The following is an 18,319-nucleotide window of genomic DNA, read 5'->3' as shown; positions in this document are numbered from 1 at the left end:
CAATCAATTAAAGGTAAAGTAGTTTACAAAATGTTAAGGCTACACACACGCGCGCGCGCGCGCGCGCGCGCACACACAGACAGCATTTCTCCCCCTACACCGCCTCCCCTCTTGTCTCTCATTCATTCTCTCTCAGCTCCTCTCTCTTCCTTTCAACGAGGTACAGTAAATATTTGAACGCTAATTTCATGCTCGTGAGCAACATCAGTTGTACTATGTGCTGATGTAGCATAAAATAATTAAACGCGCTTAAGACGATTACATCAAATTAATTTGTATTGATGAGCGCACTCAACCGCTCAGCCGCTGGGCGTGGGTTATTATTACTATTGTTATTATTACCATTATTCACTCCGGCTCGGCATTCTGGGGCGGTGCGCTTTCCAAGGTGCTGAAAAGTTGTGTGAATGAGCCGACTGTAGCTGCCATTTGGTTTTTATCTGTTCAAGTGAATAAAATGAATGCGGCGTTTGGCTGCCTGAAGCGCGATTTCAAGTTATACAGTGGAAAAATAATAATCAGACCGTTCCTAATGTGTGTGTAAAAATATCCTGGTTGCTTCTTTACTCTCTGCTGCATGTGTGAGGTTGAGCACAGCCACTCAGCCAGTGTTAGTCCTCACGCCCTCCTCTTCGCTGATGACACAGAAATGAGGTCCTGTTGAAATAATGTTGTCTTTTAATTTAGAAGTCCCAACATCACAGATCAAACATTGCAAAACAAATTGCCACTGACTGTGTGTACTCTTGTGTGTCCGTTCTTGCCTGTGTGTCTGTAGGTGTGTGTGTGTGTGTGTGTGTGTGTGTGTGTGTGTGTGTGTGTGTATACAGCTCTAAGTATATGCTGGAGATGTGTCAGGCATAATTCTATGAATATAAAGTTTAAACGTGCACTTTTCAGTATTATTTATTCAGTATTATTAGTTATTCCACTTATACAGGTATACATAATGCAAAGATGCTGAATTGTGTGTTTGACTTTTTGATATCGATCCTTCTTGTTTTTGTCTGGCCTCATATCTGCATTGATGCAGCCACTCTGCACCTGCTTATGCTTCAGATCTGCAGGCACAATATGTTATTATTATTCTTGTTTATTATTTAAACTATCTGTCACTACGCCAACCTCTTTCTATCTGCTCTCATGCTGTGGTGAGTTAGTGGATTTTCTGTCTTCTTAATGGCATACAAAGCTTCCCCCCGCACTCACTCAATACCAGTCAAACCACCACTCACCCTTGAAATGACCAATGAGAGCATAATTAGTGATATGCATGATCCGATGATTGAAGCTGCCACCTCAAATGTAATGCTGCATTGGCCATGCTATCAGATTCAAAGCACAGATGAACGATGAGTTGTGTAAGAGGGTGCATTATTTATCTTTGGGGAGCAACAAAGATGTTGCTGCATTCAGCTAGGAATCCCCTTTGTGTTGCTTAAGATGGATTTGAAAAAGATGTTCTGTCGTGTCAGGACAAAGCTGAAATGTCCTTGGTAATGGGGACGTTTCTGTCACTCCATTGTGAACCATGACAGCCCGGCTGACAGATTTGCAACCTGAACTGAAGCCTTGCAGTGGTGCAGAATGCTGCATAGTGGACCACCGGTGGAGAGGCTGAATACCCATCACTGAAAGACAAAGTCGGCTCCTTCTCATGATTCATCATTGTCTGAAGGTGTGCTTTTAAAAAACACATCTCGTGCAACCCCTGTAGAATTCAATTGAATTGTGGTTGTCATTGTCTACCGAATACGCTGGAGTGAGGAAAATATCTGTTGTACTCTCATCCAGTAACCTTCAAATCCTTATCTGATCAGGGGAAATGAGGTATTCTGATGGTTTGTTTCAGAGCTCGGCATGCAGAAAAATTGATCGACGTCTAACAAACACTTATTTATATGAATGGGATAGTCTTTTCATTTGGCGGCAAATAAGCTCTTTAAAGACTGGCGGTGGTGCTACTGGCTGGAACCTCTATTTGAAGCTTTTGAAAGCATTTGATTTCATTCTGATAGTCAATGATGCTTTATGCCCGCATGGTATCATGATGCCTTTCCACTACATATATTTTCAATTTCCCTGACTCACACCCTGTGGAAGTAAAGACAGTGGCGTGCGTTCTCTCCCCTGCTGATGGCCCATTGATTGTGCTTAAGCAGACGTGCAGACATTGGGAGAGCAGAGGCTCCTGTTCAGAGGAACTTGGCAGGCAGCCTGAATGAAAGGGAAGGGTGCCTGGAGACCAGTGGAGAATCAATAGCACTGTGCAGCTGTGTGTCACGCCTCTGTGTGTCTACTGCTCTGTGGCACCAAACACAGGACAAGACCCACTTATCCCTCCTTATTTATTGAGCCTAATCTCTGTGGCTGCTTTCGGACACCCTACAAAGTGGAATCTGCCTCTGTGAGAATGCTTCTGCCCAGGTCTTCAAGAACTGGGAGATTCATATCTGTGGTATTGTGTTTACCAATATCTTTGAAAACTGCACAGGTCTTAGAATATAATTTTGTGACTTGATTTAATATTGTCCATTTAAGGCCGCAATAGATTGCAATATAAAGATAGCACTGCACTTTATTAGACTGGAATCAGACGGTGCAGTGTTTGCTTGCTCTTATTTTCTCTAGATGATCCACACAGTCAGGGTGAATTAGCTGCAGAGGGAGTTTTTGGTGCTTCAGATCTTTTAAGTGATTTAAGGTGTAATGGAGTGCACTACTGAGAGCAGCTGTGAAAACAGTGGAAGTCAAGCGCAACCCACAAGGGAAAGGGAGAGAGGAGGACAAGGTTTAGTCTGGCATAGAGGCACCCACATTCCCCTGGACACAGACATTACCTTTGATAGACATAACAGGCCTCAGCTTCCGACACAAACATGTTCTTTTCAATCACACACTTAACTCCCAGTCCTCATGTCAACATCCTTCTCTCAGCTACTGCCTTAATAATGCTGAGAAGAATGATCATTCTAATTACTGATTTGTTGTGACATTTACTGTGTGGATTATCCTACAGTACAACAAACATGGCTGCACGCTGTAGTCACTCAACAGATGCAGAATTTATCACCATGTCGTTTGTGTGTGTTACAGCTCCACCCACCAAATACGACTGGTAAGGCTTGACAAGTGAGCCCTATAAACCTCTCAGGATAGGATTTATAAGTCAGAGGAGGCAAGGTTAACAGACACCAGGGTCACCGTAGGGGCCATAAACCACCAGAAGTATCACCATTATCATGCTTGCCAGTTTTGACACCATGGCCCCATGGCAATCAAAGCCTACAATGCAAAGCATTAACTTCATGGTTCGATGTGGTGCAGAGCAAAGCTTTTTGAAGTCCAAACCCTTCACTGCATGTCAAATGTAATTGAAATGTACAGGAACAATCTTGAGGGCCCTTTACTGTATCTGTGCCCAAGAGATAACGAATGCATTCTTAATGATATAGCATTCATGTGGTCGGATAAGTTACCATGCAGAGGATTTTCACTCTTTTTTCTTTCAATTGAGCACGACAGTCAGCGAGAACATTCGGCGTCTTTGATTATGTATTGCAATGGGTGTAATTTTTGTGTTCAGTAGAATACATTACACCACTTGGCATTGTGTATGTTATGCACATTATGAAAATCAGCAATCCATTATGAGCAATGTGATGTATTACTGTGTAAAGCAGAAGTGGCTGATGTGAGATGTGTAGGCTGCCATTAGCCTGTAGGCTCACAGTGCGCCTCCAGGTGCTTTATTGGGGAGGAGAGGTGATGCTAATATGAGGCTGGTATAATGGTCCTGAAGTGACAGGTGACTTAATGAGAAGAACCTGGCACTGAAATGTGTTCTGTGTGAGCTCCTTTCTGTCCATGCAAATGACTGCGAAATGGAGGCGTGAGAGTGAGGGGCGGGAGCAGGCAGCCTTCTTCAGGAAAGATTAAGATCATTGTGAAAGACAGAATCTATGAAAAAAAACAAAGATCCTCTTTTTTTTTTCTGCTGAATTGAAAATAAGCAAGCCCCTACATTTTCTTTACTCTCTTTGTTTTGATCACTGAAACAAGTTACCACTGGCAGTTTGAGATTTAAAAGGGTGCTGTGGAGGTGTGAGTTGAATGATTGATTAACATTTTATAGGAATTCATATATTACAGATTTATTACGTATGAATTTAATTATGTAGAAACTTTAAAGACTTTGTTTGCACTGTATTTTAATGATGGTGTATATATGTATACATACGTAAACATTAATATATATACACACTATCATTTACTGTAATATATAGGCCTATATATATTAAAGTAAGTGAAAACTGAAAATTATGTTTTCTTTTTGACATTGTATGTATGTGTATATATGTATAAATACATATATATGTGTGTGTGTGTGTGTATATATGTATATATATGTGTGTATATATATGTATATATATGTGTATATATATATACATATATGCATGTGTGTGTATGTATATACACACACACATATATGTATAATATATATATGTGTGTGTGTGTGTGTGTGTGTGTATATATATGATACACAATGATACAATGTCAAAAAGGAAAACATCAGTCAACTGTTTCGTCAACCTGAGCTGAAAAACAGATTATGTCCAGCTGGTAGGTTGATGTGAGGATACAGTGTGTGTGAACTGACTCTAAAAGCAGGCATGCGTCACTGCGGATGGTCAGATTGATAAATAATCTATACGACAAGGACAAAATGGCTGTCCTTCCATTTGATTCGATTTCTTTGACAACCTGTCTTCGAGGCAGCACCAATAACACTCATTCTATGTGGGGGGTGGGGGGGTTCATTAATTCACTTTGAATGTGCTGCATTAAGCAGGGAAATAGACTAGCATGTTCTGCACTTGCGCCTGGGCAGCGTAGTGTGAGCACATAAAATATGGCATCAGTGTTTTTTCCACTGCTCAGCATTTTCATCTTCTTTGTATTGCGAGCAACATCAAAGATTAATGTAATTTTCCAGAACAAGATTAAAGTTACTCTGAATGAATGCAGCATCACTGCATTAAGAAATAAGGAGATATGTGAGAAAACACATCACCCCGATTTCATTGTTGTTAGAAAGCATTTGCTCTACCTGACTCCACTTCCATCCAATCTAACAGCCAAGAAACCCTGACCCAGACTGAGTGAACGATTGAAATGAGGAAATTTTGCCTATTATGTGACTGTGTCCCATCTTGAAAGCTGATACAGTGGCAAGAAAAAGTATGTGAAGCTTTGGAATAAAATAGATTTCTGTATAAATGTGATCTGATCTTCATCTAAGCCACAAGTATAGACAAACACAATGTTTTTAAGATAATGACACAAACAATTATAAAATTTCATGTCTTTACTGAGCACAACCATTCACATTGCTTTTAGAAAACCAAGTGAACCCTTGGATTTAATAACTGATTGAATCTCTAACAATAACATTCATGGGGAAGTTTGGACCATTCTTCCTTATAGAGCTGCTTCAGCTCAGACATATTCTTAGGACATCTGGTGTGAACGGCTCTTTTCAGGTCATTCCACATCACCTCTATTGGATTAAGGTCCGGGGTCTGACTAGGCCATTGACTTTGATGTTTACAGTCATTGTCCTGTTGTATCACCCACCTTACACTGAATTCAGCAGGTGGACAGCCACCCTGACATTATCCTGTAAGGTCCCTCGATAAATTTGGGAATTAATTTTCCCCTCGATGACAGCGAGCTGTCCAGTCCCAGAGGCAGCAAGGTCCCAAATCATGATGCTGCCTCCACTGAACTTGGCATAGTGATGTTTTCTTTGCAGAGAAGCAGCTTTTTCCATGTTGTCAATGTCAGGACACCATGCACCATGATTTGCCTATGATAGACTCATGAACAGAGATGTCAACCAGCCCCAATGATTCCTTTAAGCCATTAGCTTGTACTCTATGGATCTTTGCTTTTACGTTACTGATCATTCTGCGTTTTGCTTTTGGAGTCATCTTACCTTGGCACCCACTTCTGTGGAGAGTAGCCACATAACTAGATCATCTCCATTTATAAACAGTTTGTTTGACTGTGGACTGATGAGTATTTAAACTCTTTGAGACTTTTGTAATCAACAATTCCTCGATCCTAACTCTTCTGAGATCTCTTTTTTGCAAGGCATGGTTCACATCAGCAGATGTTTCTTGTGAACAGCCATCTCAAAATGTTTAAGTGTTTTTTTTCTATAAGTCAAACTAGCTCTAACCTGCATCTCCAATCTTGTTTCATTGATTGGACTCCAGGTTTGATAACTCCTGACACCAATTAGCACATGGGTTCACATGCTTTTTCCAGCCTTTACTGTGAATGTATGAATGGTAGAACAACACAATTATTTGTGTATAATTAGTTAAAATAGATTGTGTTTGTTCATAATTGTAATTTAGAAGTGGATATGATTATATTTTAAGACGGATTTCTGCATCAATTCAGATAATTCCAAAGGTTTTCCTTACTTGCGACTGTACAGTGTAAAGATATTGGATGTAAAACGTATGTCATGGGATCAGTGGATCAGATATTGTAGTGTGCAAATGATAAACCAAAGCCCAACAGCTATCTCCTCCTCTAGTGTCGCAGGGCTTATTTACATAGTCAGCATTAACATACAGATGAAAATGGCTTGTCTGGTCATGGAGATTGGTATGCAGACACACATAATGCCTCCTCATCACTTTGTTGAAATGTACAACAGTATTCTAAGTGGATTCTCTTTAGTTTAGTCTTCTAATTTACGCTGTTTTAAGCATTAGATCCATGCAATTATCATGCCAGGATAACAGTAAATGTGTTCTATAAAGAAATGTACACGATTTAGGATTTAGCCTAATATGCTAAGCATTGATTCCTATTATTACTGTTACTCTTATTACTATGTGTCTATTGATACCTCCACAGTTTCGCAAACACAACAAAAATGTTAGAACCAGGACCAGATTTACCACTATTATTCTGACACTGTTGATTTTTACAGCGGTTAATGTAATATCATGTAGGGGAGGACCATGTGTCATGATTTATGAGGTGAATATTTTCATCATTAAGAGGCTACTTCTGAATATAATTATATCACCTCCCAACATTACTCATTTTTTTATTATTCTTATTATATGTCTGACCATAGACTGTATATAAATGCATTTTAATGATAAATAACTGTATTGTGTGAATTCTATGAACTCAACATAATCACGATGTTCATGCACATAACAGCAACTATTGTATCAAGTATTGATACTCAAAACAAAACTTAATGTCTATAGTATGAGTCCTGTAGGCATCAAACCACCCTCCTGCACAGCACAATACAAAAAAATGAAGAAAATATCTTCACCACTTTGACAATATACTTTACACCAAACAGACATACACCAAACACAAATACACAAGTTGTTGGAAAATAAACCAACAATGTTTGTCTGAGCTCAAAATTATATCATTATTACAATTATTATTGTTGGATATCTTCGCTATATGTCTACAGTAGTCCTCAGTTTTTACTAATAACTGTTTTGTATATCCAGTTTTAGTGTCTCCTGGTAATGTCTATACAACTTGCAGCATTTCTTGCAGTATTTGCTTTTGTATTGTCTCTGTGTCACTTTAGTGATGTCAAATTGGTGAATATGTTTCTTCATTTGATTGTGTTTTTATTTGTTTCTAGCAATGGTGAAAGTCTTTTCTTCATTTGCTCCTGTTGTCCTTGTAAAACCACAAGGTCATTTTTACACTTCAGTTTTGATATGGATTAACAAACAAGAGTTGCTGTGTTAATTAGTAAGCCTCCGAGGTGATAGTGGGGCAGATTTTATTTTACCTTTTGTATAGAGCTAGGCTAGCTGTTTCCCCCTGTTTCCAGTCTTCATGCTAAGCTAAGCTAACCAGTTTCTGGCTGTAATGTAGCTTCATGTTTATGGTACATGCACAGCAGTGGAATCAATCTTTTTATCTGAGACTGTCCTCTCTAGGAGAAGGACAGTACCAGTCTTTTCAGTTGGCCAAAAACAACATGTGTTTACATTCAAGTGGTAAAATCCTCTAGTAGCCGTAGTAATTATGACAGGAGCAAAGGAGGAAGTCAGGTGAATATTATAGAACAAAATCCATGTAGGGAGGAGGTTTGGGTGTGTAGTTGAGCCAACAAAACATTGGACTTTGACATGCGGAGAATTGTTGTTCATTTCCTGTTTGAAACCGACTGTCATCATCATTGTTGTTTTTTAAGCATGACCAGAATAGTTCCTTAAAAAATAATCCTTCTAACCCAAACCACAATGATTTATTAAACCCTACCAGTCATTTCTGTGCATAAACCTAACCAAAGCTTAACCGTAGTGTTGTCGCATCATAAAAGTGATTTATTTTTTAACAGTGATTCATAACAGTTCTGGAGGGCACAGCCGAATTATGTCCTGCTGATAGATCAAACTCTTTCTCTATGTGTCCTTCTTGAGGCCTTGGACGTATATGGCATATTTTATTCTTTAATTTGAACAAGAAAGCAAGCATGTGTAGTTCCTAAAATGTTGAGCATTGAACTCTCACCATTGTAATACCCTCTTACTCTGAAACGGTTTTAACAATATTATGAAGGTTTTTCTGTATTACTTGTGTAAATTCATGTCCTTTGATTTTATTCCAATCACACATTCATTACAACATTTTCACATAATGCAGTGCACAAACACTTTTCTCAATAATGGCCACTGAAACTTTCCTTGGAGAGAAATTCACAGTCAGGGTTTCACTGTAAGGTCAAAAAAACAAATTTTCAACTCAACATAGTGTTAAAACAACAGAGGAATAAAATGATTCCCTCACAGTCACATTAGCATTATGAAAAAAGTCACTGTAACAAATTATAGTGTTTCACATATGCAAGTCACTGGCCTTGCACTTGTTACTTTTGTGTTACTCTTGAACTAATCAGCATACAAAGAAGAAGCTGCGGTTTGTTTTAGCTGTAAAATTTTTAATGTCCTCTGCCTGTCTGAACCATAGGTCTGAACATCACACTACTCCTCGCGCTGGCATGTAATGAGTGCTGGTTTAGGGACTAACAGTTGTTCTTTTATTTTTAGATGCCACTGTTGCTAAGGTAAACAGCAAACTAGTATTCATTACACTCCACTTCCCAGACCAGAAGACGCCTTTGTCCCTTCCTGACCTGGAAATCCAGCTTTGCAGCAACAGATGTAGAAGCAGAACCTAGTGAGGAAGGTGATGATAGTCCAACCGTCACTGCGAAGAGTTTGGGAGGGGTCTACTGCTCTTTACACCAGTTATTTCTCTCAGGAGCATGGGACAGCATAGCAAACACAATATCTTGATACAGTGCCAGATTTTATGATGCCAGGGTGAGAGAACCCCCCCCCCCCACCTGACATTTGTCTCTTTATCAAAAACGCCCCTCAGCCAACAATCCAACATCTGTGATCAGCAGAGATTCAGAGATTATAGCTAACAGCAATCATCAGTCTGCTGTGAAAATGAAACAGAAAAGACCTGATGTAACTTCTGCCTCTCTGACACCTCATCTGAAGACTGATAGGATATCACCTCAGATAAGGTTTTAAAAAAAAAAAGAATTATGCTGTTTTTAAGCCTCTCAGCAAAACATTAACTGAGGAGAAATGAGAGAAATCCATTACCTTGACAGTTACGGTAGTTTTTAAAGTACCTACATTTAAATGCTGTAGAGCATACATTCATTTCACTGTGACACTCTTGTGTGTAATGTTAATACCAGGTACTGTCTTACCCAGTATCCTGTGAGAGTGTTGAAATCATTATAGACTTTCATGTAGCGGAGACAAACAGAAGGCATTGCTTGTCATCAGTTTCAGAGAGAGCCGTAAAAATTTGATGCTAACACTTTTAATTGAGATTTGGTTTACAGCCCATTCATAATACCTGAACGTGAGCAGCTTCATGACAAAGTCATGAATATTGATTCAGCCTGTTTGTCAGCTTAAAGCTCCGTTTCACTGTTCATGAACCATCTCATCTCTGTCAGAGCAGAGGAATCTGCCAGTTTACAGCACCAGGATGCCACAATAAAAGCTCCTTGTGATCAATACTGATCCCACTTGAATGAAATGCACAGTGTTCGCTGTAAAGGCAGAATACAGATCTCTGTAGGGCACACAAGTGTGGCTTTGAATGGAACTGCCCATACTAGCCACTGTTAACCCAGTTTCATTGTTGAGTCTTTGCCACAGGCTCCATAGATTATTAGTTTCTGTATGCAGCATGAATGATAAGAGGCTATGTCCCATTTCAGTTTAGGTATAAAGAGCTTCCTCCTGTCTGCCTGGCTGGGAGGTCCTGCTGAGATGAGGGATGTCAGCCTGTCACCCTGACGCATGGCAGCTGTTTCCTGCCTGCCCCAGCTTCTATAAATAGCTAAATATATCACCTAATGTAGGCCATTTGGTCAAACAGAAACTAAACAGGGCATGTGCTCTAGGGCTGTATTTTTCTCTTTCACCTCAAACGAATTTCTCATGTACAGGTGTATCAGTGTGTGCACCACAGTCGAAATATTTCTTTCTTCTTTAACTGTCTCCATGCAGTCTCTAAAGACGTTTTATTGGCAGAGTATTTGATTATCAAATACTGTGGAGATCATATAGTGCCAGTATTTTATGTCGAGTTCAGGCCTTCACACACCTTCATATGATCATTTCAGTTTATCTCATGCAAATGCAATAGATTTTTTCAAGCTCATATATTATACATATATCTGTTATCTGCTATCTCTCATTCCTGAGGAGATACGGTAAAGATGCTATTATGAGCAAATGTATATTGTTGATGTACACAATAAAGCCTGTACAATATAAACCATTTTCAATACATATAGCCTTCCAGTAACTGCCAGTTTGTGAAAATTGCAATAGTTTTCTTTGTTTTTTTTTGGTTTTTCTAGTTCTCTGTTTTTTGTGTGCATCAGAAAAGTATTCAAAAGGTGGTCAAAATTTCAATCACACTTACTGTGGTCTTAAAAGATTGCCACAGTGTTAAATCAACATTTCACTGGCACACTCTCAACAAGAATTGAGTGCTAAATCTTCACAAAGGTAAATGGTGATGATGCTTTTATTGTACACACCCGTAGTAAATTTAGAGGACTCACATGACAGGTGGAAGGCAGCGCATCGCAGTGTCTGTCTGTTGTCAGTATTTCAGTATAATTTATTATCCCACAGAGATAAACCATAGTATTTTTCAAGGTGTTTTAGCCACTTCAGTGGCATGGCACTATAGATGGAAATGCCACACTACTAGTCAGTCCACAAGTTTGGTCCAGAATGAAATATCTCAACAACCGTCAAATAGATTTCTATGACATTTTGTACCTCATCTAGCAGCCACATGATATTTGTGTTTTTAGTGAAATGTCTCTGCAACTATTGGATAAATTTCCATGAACTTCAGTACAGGCATTCATGTTCCCATTGGGATTAATTGCAATAACTCTTTTCTTTTTTTTTAATCTCACACCATCATCAGTTAATCATCAGTTGGTTTAGTGTGAATTAGCAATTTTTAGCATGCTAACACGCTACAGTAAGTTCGACAATATCCACTAACTATCACTATGTTAGCATTGTCATTGCAAGCACGTATGATATGTTAGTTTGGTTTAACTACCGTAGTACAGTCTGTTAAAATACCTGTAAGATTAGTCTCAAAATGGACAAACCTGCAAATTCTTGTTGTAACATCACACTGATTAACTTTTAAGTTGAATTTTTATGTTAAAGGATATCTCGTTAGTGAAGTATGTTTCTTTGTATTTCTCGTTGTTATTTTCAGTCATCCTGCTGATCTTTACTCAGTCTACCCATGCAGGATGCCTTTGTTCCATTGCTAATGTGCCACCTGTGACACCTGCGGCAGGTCAGACCAGTTTGCTGCAACTCTGTTTACATTATAGGCGGTGTCATAGAGCAGGATTTTGTGGTTTTAGCTCAGTACACTATGTATTGAACTGAAGTACAGGTTCACAGTACTTGTAATTTACTTGAGTTTTGCCCTGTTAAGCTGCTTTTATACATCTACAACACTGCATGTCATAGGATAATTATGTGACAGCTACAGTGTAGCCCCTAATTACTTTGGAGATTCACATTTCCATATGATCAACTGCACTGTTATAGAATAAAATTACCCTGCAGTATATAAAGAAATATGTTAAGATAAGTGTCACACCACCAGCTACGTTAAAATGCAGCTCACACATCAATAATTTAAATCTAGTGATATAATACATATATTGATATAATTCTCTGAAAGCGTTATCAATTCCCTTACTTTGGATACATCAGAGAATTATGCTGATAATACTTGTCTGTGTTTACTTAAGTAAAATCTTTAGCCATCGTTGTGAAAATGTAAAAGTTCCAAAACACTTTTTTATATACCCAGTTTAGGTATTTTATAAAGGCCACATGCAGGTAGTGAATACACACTCCATGGGGTAAGTGAGGCTAACAACTAGCAAGGTCACTCCAGGTAAGTATAGTAATGTTGAAAGTACAAAAAACAAAATGACAAATCCTAATCCTATCCTGTCAGTGCTTTCTGATGCTTTACTGGTTGGATTTCATTGACTTAAAAACCGCAACAATTTAAAAGCTTTATTGAGAGCGGCATAGATGATAGCTACTGTAGATTGATATGTTTGTCTAGGCATTATTGAAGTGTGGGTTCAGCTCCCACCTAGGGGATTTCCTGCCTGTGTGTCTCTCTGCAGGCATCCTACACAGGAGTATCTCGCCTGCTTACGGATTGCATTTCCATGTGGGGATTTTCTTTCTTTTTTTTTTTTTTTCGAGGTATTAAGGGAAAACCGTAAACAGTTGATTATTATTTGTATTTTTCCCCTCAGCCAATTGTCCGTAATCCCTGTGGAGGAGCTTAAGAGTTAGATTTCTGGCATCCATGGCCCTATCTTTACATAACGGCCACAGACAAATGGAGTGTGTCTCGTTTTGACTGAGCCACACATTTAGGCCAGAGGGCAAAGACAAGCCAGCGAGTTGAGTAGAGGAGAAAGCCACCCAAACAGCTAGCATTAATACAGCCGAACAACAATCAATTTCAGATGTAGCTTAGTCTCATTTATTTGCACGCACAGACTGACTTTCACATGCAAGGAAACACACATGACACACACCCCATTTACATTCCTGATGTATCTGCTGGTCGCAGATGTGGTGATGTTGGATGCTCTGGTCCTTGCCGTCCTCTGGACAGGGGGGGCAGATCCAGCAACGGCCTCTCTAATGTGACATCCAATTACCTCCAAAGGTGAAGTGGTCTCATTCGGATCCAAAAATCAATTTTGCGTGGACTTTGCTGCAGCATTCTCCTCTGGGCTCTTCCCAGCGATTTTGTGTACACATGTTGGTGACAGAAAACAAGCCGCGCTGCCGTTGTTCCAACTCCCATCGTCTTTTCTATGAAATGGCATCCATCAAAGTTAATGGGCTGTAATCATCACCACAAATACACTGTCGCACGTCCCACTGCTCGATCCTGAGTATTCAACTCCCAGTCAATGGGATGTAAAGAGCGACAAACGTGAGGAACACAATTTCCCATATCATTAACAAGTCCAAGTGAGAATTGGAGGAGAATCCCAAAACGTTTCAAAATTTAAAAGATCTCATCTGCTTCATCAGCGTCTTTGGGGACTGCAGAGGAGAAACGTTTATTAGATATTCATGTGATATACAGTCAATACTACTGACACTGTGTTTTCAGGCACCCATCAACGTTGTCATCTTGTATTAAAGCGTGTCACCCGCCAACCGACAGATCTGCTGTGTGGTAGATAGATTAATTTTCCAAGTAGCCAATCCTGCCAGCTTTATATCAGAGTTCAGCGTATAGCGTATATCTACTTATCTCCAGGCTGTATGCTGCTGGACTTCTGATTATACATCACACAGCCACACACACACACTCACGCAGACACACAGACGCACAGATACACAGACTACTCTTTCAGTGCCTGGCATGGCAGCGCTCCAAGAAGGCTGTCCCTGATGTATTTCTGTGTCTGATAGGATGTTTTAGCCGTAGCATCCCCAGAAGACAATTTGTAGACCTCAACAGATGGAGAAGTCCAATTAGAAAGCGGGTGAATGAATTGGAGAAATGGGAGACAAACATTCCAACTCTTTCTCTCTCCCCCAGGACAGACAGCTAATCTTAGAGTACAGGTACAAAACCAACATCACTTCTGTTTTGGAGGGGAAACATTAACAAAAAAAAAGAGAGAAATAAAAGCTAAAAAGCAAGCAGAAAAAAGGCAAAAGATTTGATTTGTTAACACTACACAATCAAAGAGGAAGGCGCTGAATTTGATACAGCTCGCTCTCGCACCACATCTACAGTATGTATAAATATCTCCTTCTGTTGTCTGATTCTTCAAGGGCAGACGTCCCACAAAGCAATTGCCTTGCCATCAGCCAAGACCAAAAAGAGGAGAAGAAATGAAAAAGTGCTTAAATATAGCAACCCCCTGGGATAGTGGAAGGGAGGGTGTGCTGTAGTGTGATTAAAATGAATAACCTTCATTCAGTCACGATTGTTAACGGTACATTCGAATGTGCTGTCTGCGGTGGAGCCAAAGCCGAGCAGCTCCGCCTGTCTTCCGAGTGTTAACATCATTATTCATCAGGAGGCCTGTCCTCTGCCGTGACAAAGATGCTGAAGTTTTATATAATGGGAGTTGTGTCATTAAGTACACATGCTTTCTGCCACTGGCCCAGGGTCAGTTCAATTCATGCTTCAGCCACCCCTGCTGTGAGAGCAGACATAGTGGATGCAAGACAAATTTTCATCATCAAACTGACCTTTTTGGTTGTATTGTTGTTGCTGTTGTTGTTCTGCCCATGGCCCCGAGTTATTATTTTTCATGTCATTTTTTGATTTGACAGGAGAAGTCTCGTGGAGTGAAATGGAAAAAGTAATGATGTCCCCATGCGCATGAAGTAGTGTGGTGCAGGTGGGGAGATGGTGGTTATGGCTGCAGCTAGCAGCTCTACTCTGCCCCAGGGGCCAGTCAGCAGCTGTTAGAAGAGATGCAGCTCTTCCCAATACTTCCCCACAGGTTCTCACTGGTTCCTGGTACTCGCTGTTATCTAGGCTCACTGCTGTCGCCAGCCTGGCTGCTGTCCACACTCTCTGAGAGAGCGCTCAGTACATTTTTCCGCTTCACCACTCTTTCTGTCTCATCCCAACCTCGCTATTCCCTCCAGTTCGACTGTGAGATTTTGAAGTGTTCCTTTGAACTTGCAGTCGTGTTTTTTTAAACGGCTGGATTTTGTACCTTGATGTTTGTTTCAAAGACGCTCTCCGAGGAATTTTAAATGCTTCTCTCCGTGGTATGACAAACAATCTGAGACCATTTCGGTATTGAGTTGTGTCTACTTACAGTATGCCATACTAGGTAATGTCTATCCTGAATGTGTGTGTAGCTTTGTATGTACAAGAAGAAAACCTGGAAAGGAGGGGCTGCAGCTGTTTGGCGTAAAAAGCTGATATAGACAATTTAAAGTTGCAACTCAAACAGAATCTAGAAGTTTTTTGGTGTTGAACACGAAGAAAATTGATCTTTCACCCCAACATCTATTATCCTGAGACTTTTTCCTTTCCTCCAAATTCTAGAGATACAGTATATTTGGCCTTTTGGATTTATGCTGTAACCTAACTTTGTCCAGAGTCTGCAGATTTACGCCTCTACAATTAGTCAGATAATCATTAAAATTCGCTCTCGCCCTTGGAATCAGTAGTTTGACTGAACAATCCCAATATAAGGTCCACTTACTAGCTCTCTCGCAGCTTTCAGTCCTGTCTTACAGTCTTCGTCAGCAGATGGAGTTTGTTCAGTTGTCATGACGATGACAAGTGTTGCTTTTCTTTTTCTTTTATAATTAAATCACCTCTGGGCGTTGGTCAGGACATCACCGTACCTTCAGGTCTGGAAATGCTGATGACATTTTAAATTATTTCTTGACATCTACATTTAATAGTTTAAACTGTTTATCATTTAAAAAGGTAGACCTTCTCCAGAGATTTAGACTTGCATTTTCATACTTGGTTTTTTAAGCTGAGTAGTGCTGATCCTCAACTGATCTTCATGTGTAAAATTGGTGGAGTTCCCCTTAATCAAAAAAGCAATGAACAGATTAATCGATACTGAAAATAATATATAAACCAAGGCCTTAATGGGCTATTGGATAAAACTTCAATATTCAGATTAAATCACTGAGACCAAAGTCTGGCGACGCTGTTCTCTGCCATTAAAAATCAGATTTTCAGATACTGCAGCTCATGAATGCTCACGCTGCAAACTCAGAGTTAAGGGGCCATTTGGTGGGGGGAACTGATATCCAGCGGCTGCTCTGTGTGGAATCGCACATCAAAGTTAATCTTGCACCGTCTGCTCTGGCGCCGTGGAGCACTAATCTGCTGTCAGTGTGATGAGGCTCCTGGACCAGTTCCCCTTTCCAACACAGAGGCACTAATCTGAGAGGCCTTTCACGTTCGTGCTCGTCTCAATCACCTGACCACACAGCAAAGGTCACAGGGGTCACTTTGAAATCTCATCTGGTCAATACTAAGTGACCATTAGCATACAGTGTGTTTCAGTTAGAGGGCAGTTTGGACTACCATGCTGATTTTCATCTGTCACAACTATTTCAAGTGCATTTTTTGTAATTCAGAGACTGGAATTTCATAGTCAAATCTTTAAATAATACAATTAATTCAATTAACACGGCCATTACTAATGCTATTCCTTATATTAGGCTACTACTCTAATTTTTTTCGTAATTGCTCATCACTAAATTTTAGCATTTTCACCTTTAACCCCACCTCAGGTCGTCACATGGCAGAGGTGAGGTAATTCGCTGCCTGCTCGATCAAAGCTTTTGGTGTTCAAAAAAATGCCACCACTCTCTCCCCCGCATGCCGATTAACCTATGATGAATACGGAATGAGTTCATTAGCATAATCGCTTGAGTGTCTGATGATTTCATTTCATTATCACGTTCTCTCATAATCCATAGCTCTGGCGCCCCTTCGCGCTTCCTACCCCTCTTTCATGTTCCTTTGCCCTCCCCATTCAGCCACGAAGGAGTGTAATTGCATTATCAAAGTATTATACTGACGTTATGGGAATATATTTTTAGCCCCTGGCTTTCTGAAGTAATGTAAGGAGGATGGGCAATCTAAACATGGAATGACAAATTAGACTTTGAGCACTGTTTGAGTCAGTTTACACTGGTTTCATCATGTCCTGATGGAAGACTTGCATCATCCAGACCTCCCTCTGACACACACAAAGTATTATTCTCACATTTGTATGTTTGTATTTTATGGGTCCATATGGACACTTAACCCTCCTAAAACTTCGATGAATACAGAAGAGCCATTCATCGAGTAATTAAAAGAAACTGCCACGAGGAATTTGGTCATAATCGTGACGACGAGGAGCTGGAGGAGAGGTGACTTGGCATATAATAGCAGTGAAATGGGAGTACTTTTTTGCATAGGACAGCATTTGTTTCTCAAGTGTCAGCAGGTGTAGACTGAGCGAGTGGAGAAGAGCAGAAGAAAAGAAAAATGTCAAGCAGGGCTGTGCTAGCACTGCATGATAATAGAAAAGGAGGAGAAAAAGAAAGAGAATGAAGCGTTTCATCTCCAGCTCATAGTTAGAGGCAGGCAGGTCCAGGCAGAGGAAGGGTGAGTCAAAGTCAGGAATGGAAGAGCGGTAGAGAGGAAAGCTTTTTATCATCCCTGACTCTTAAGAAGATCTCCCAAATGAGAGAGGGCGTGCATGCTAATGTCAAAGCCGCGATGATAACTAGCCGCCTGGTTTCACGGGGTGAGGGTTAAGCTGGGATTTGGAGGGCTGAGGGAATACATGTTTGATATGTGAGTGAGAGAGAGAGAGAGCTGAGGTGCCTTTGCCAGGGCTATACGTGGGGGATTATTCTATATGGTTTATCTCTGTCTGCATAGCTAAATGAGAGGAATTTCATTGGCCTTTATTGGCTGTGTGTAGCTCCTGAGATTCCTGGGTGAACGTTCAGCTGCGAGATCAAAGCCACATTGACACTGCTGCACCACAAAGTCTTCATTTACAAAGTATTAACACTGACTGGCATGTAGTCATGCATGCCACGGCTGTTTCCTTGAACTGCACATGCAAACCTTCAGCTTTATGCCTTTCACAAATCTGCAGAGACGGGATCTCAGT

The 18,319-nt window shown here is 40.2% G+C and overlaps 1 protein-coding gene across 3 annotated transcripts in view; it reads left to right on the top strand.

Annotated features, from left to right (window-relative positions):
- Positions 1–18,319, top strand: part of LOC111229839 (potassium voltage-gated channel subfamily D member 2-like) — a 33,184-nt gene that overhangs the window by 2,574 nt on the left and 12,291 nt on the right. The window lies entirely within an intron of this gene.

The sequence above is a fragment of the Seriola dumerili genome, unplaced genomic scaffold, assembly GCF_002260705.1.
Source record: "Seriola dumerili isolate Sdu_G_001 unplaced genomic scaffold, Sdu_1.0 BDQW01000242.1, whole genome shotgun sequence".
In the NCBI taxonomy this organism is placed as follows: Eukaryota; Metazoa; Chordata; class Actinopteri; order Carangiformes; family Carangidae; genus Seriola; species Seriola dumerili.
This window is presented reverse-complemented; position numbering and strand designations above follow the sequence as displayed.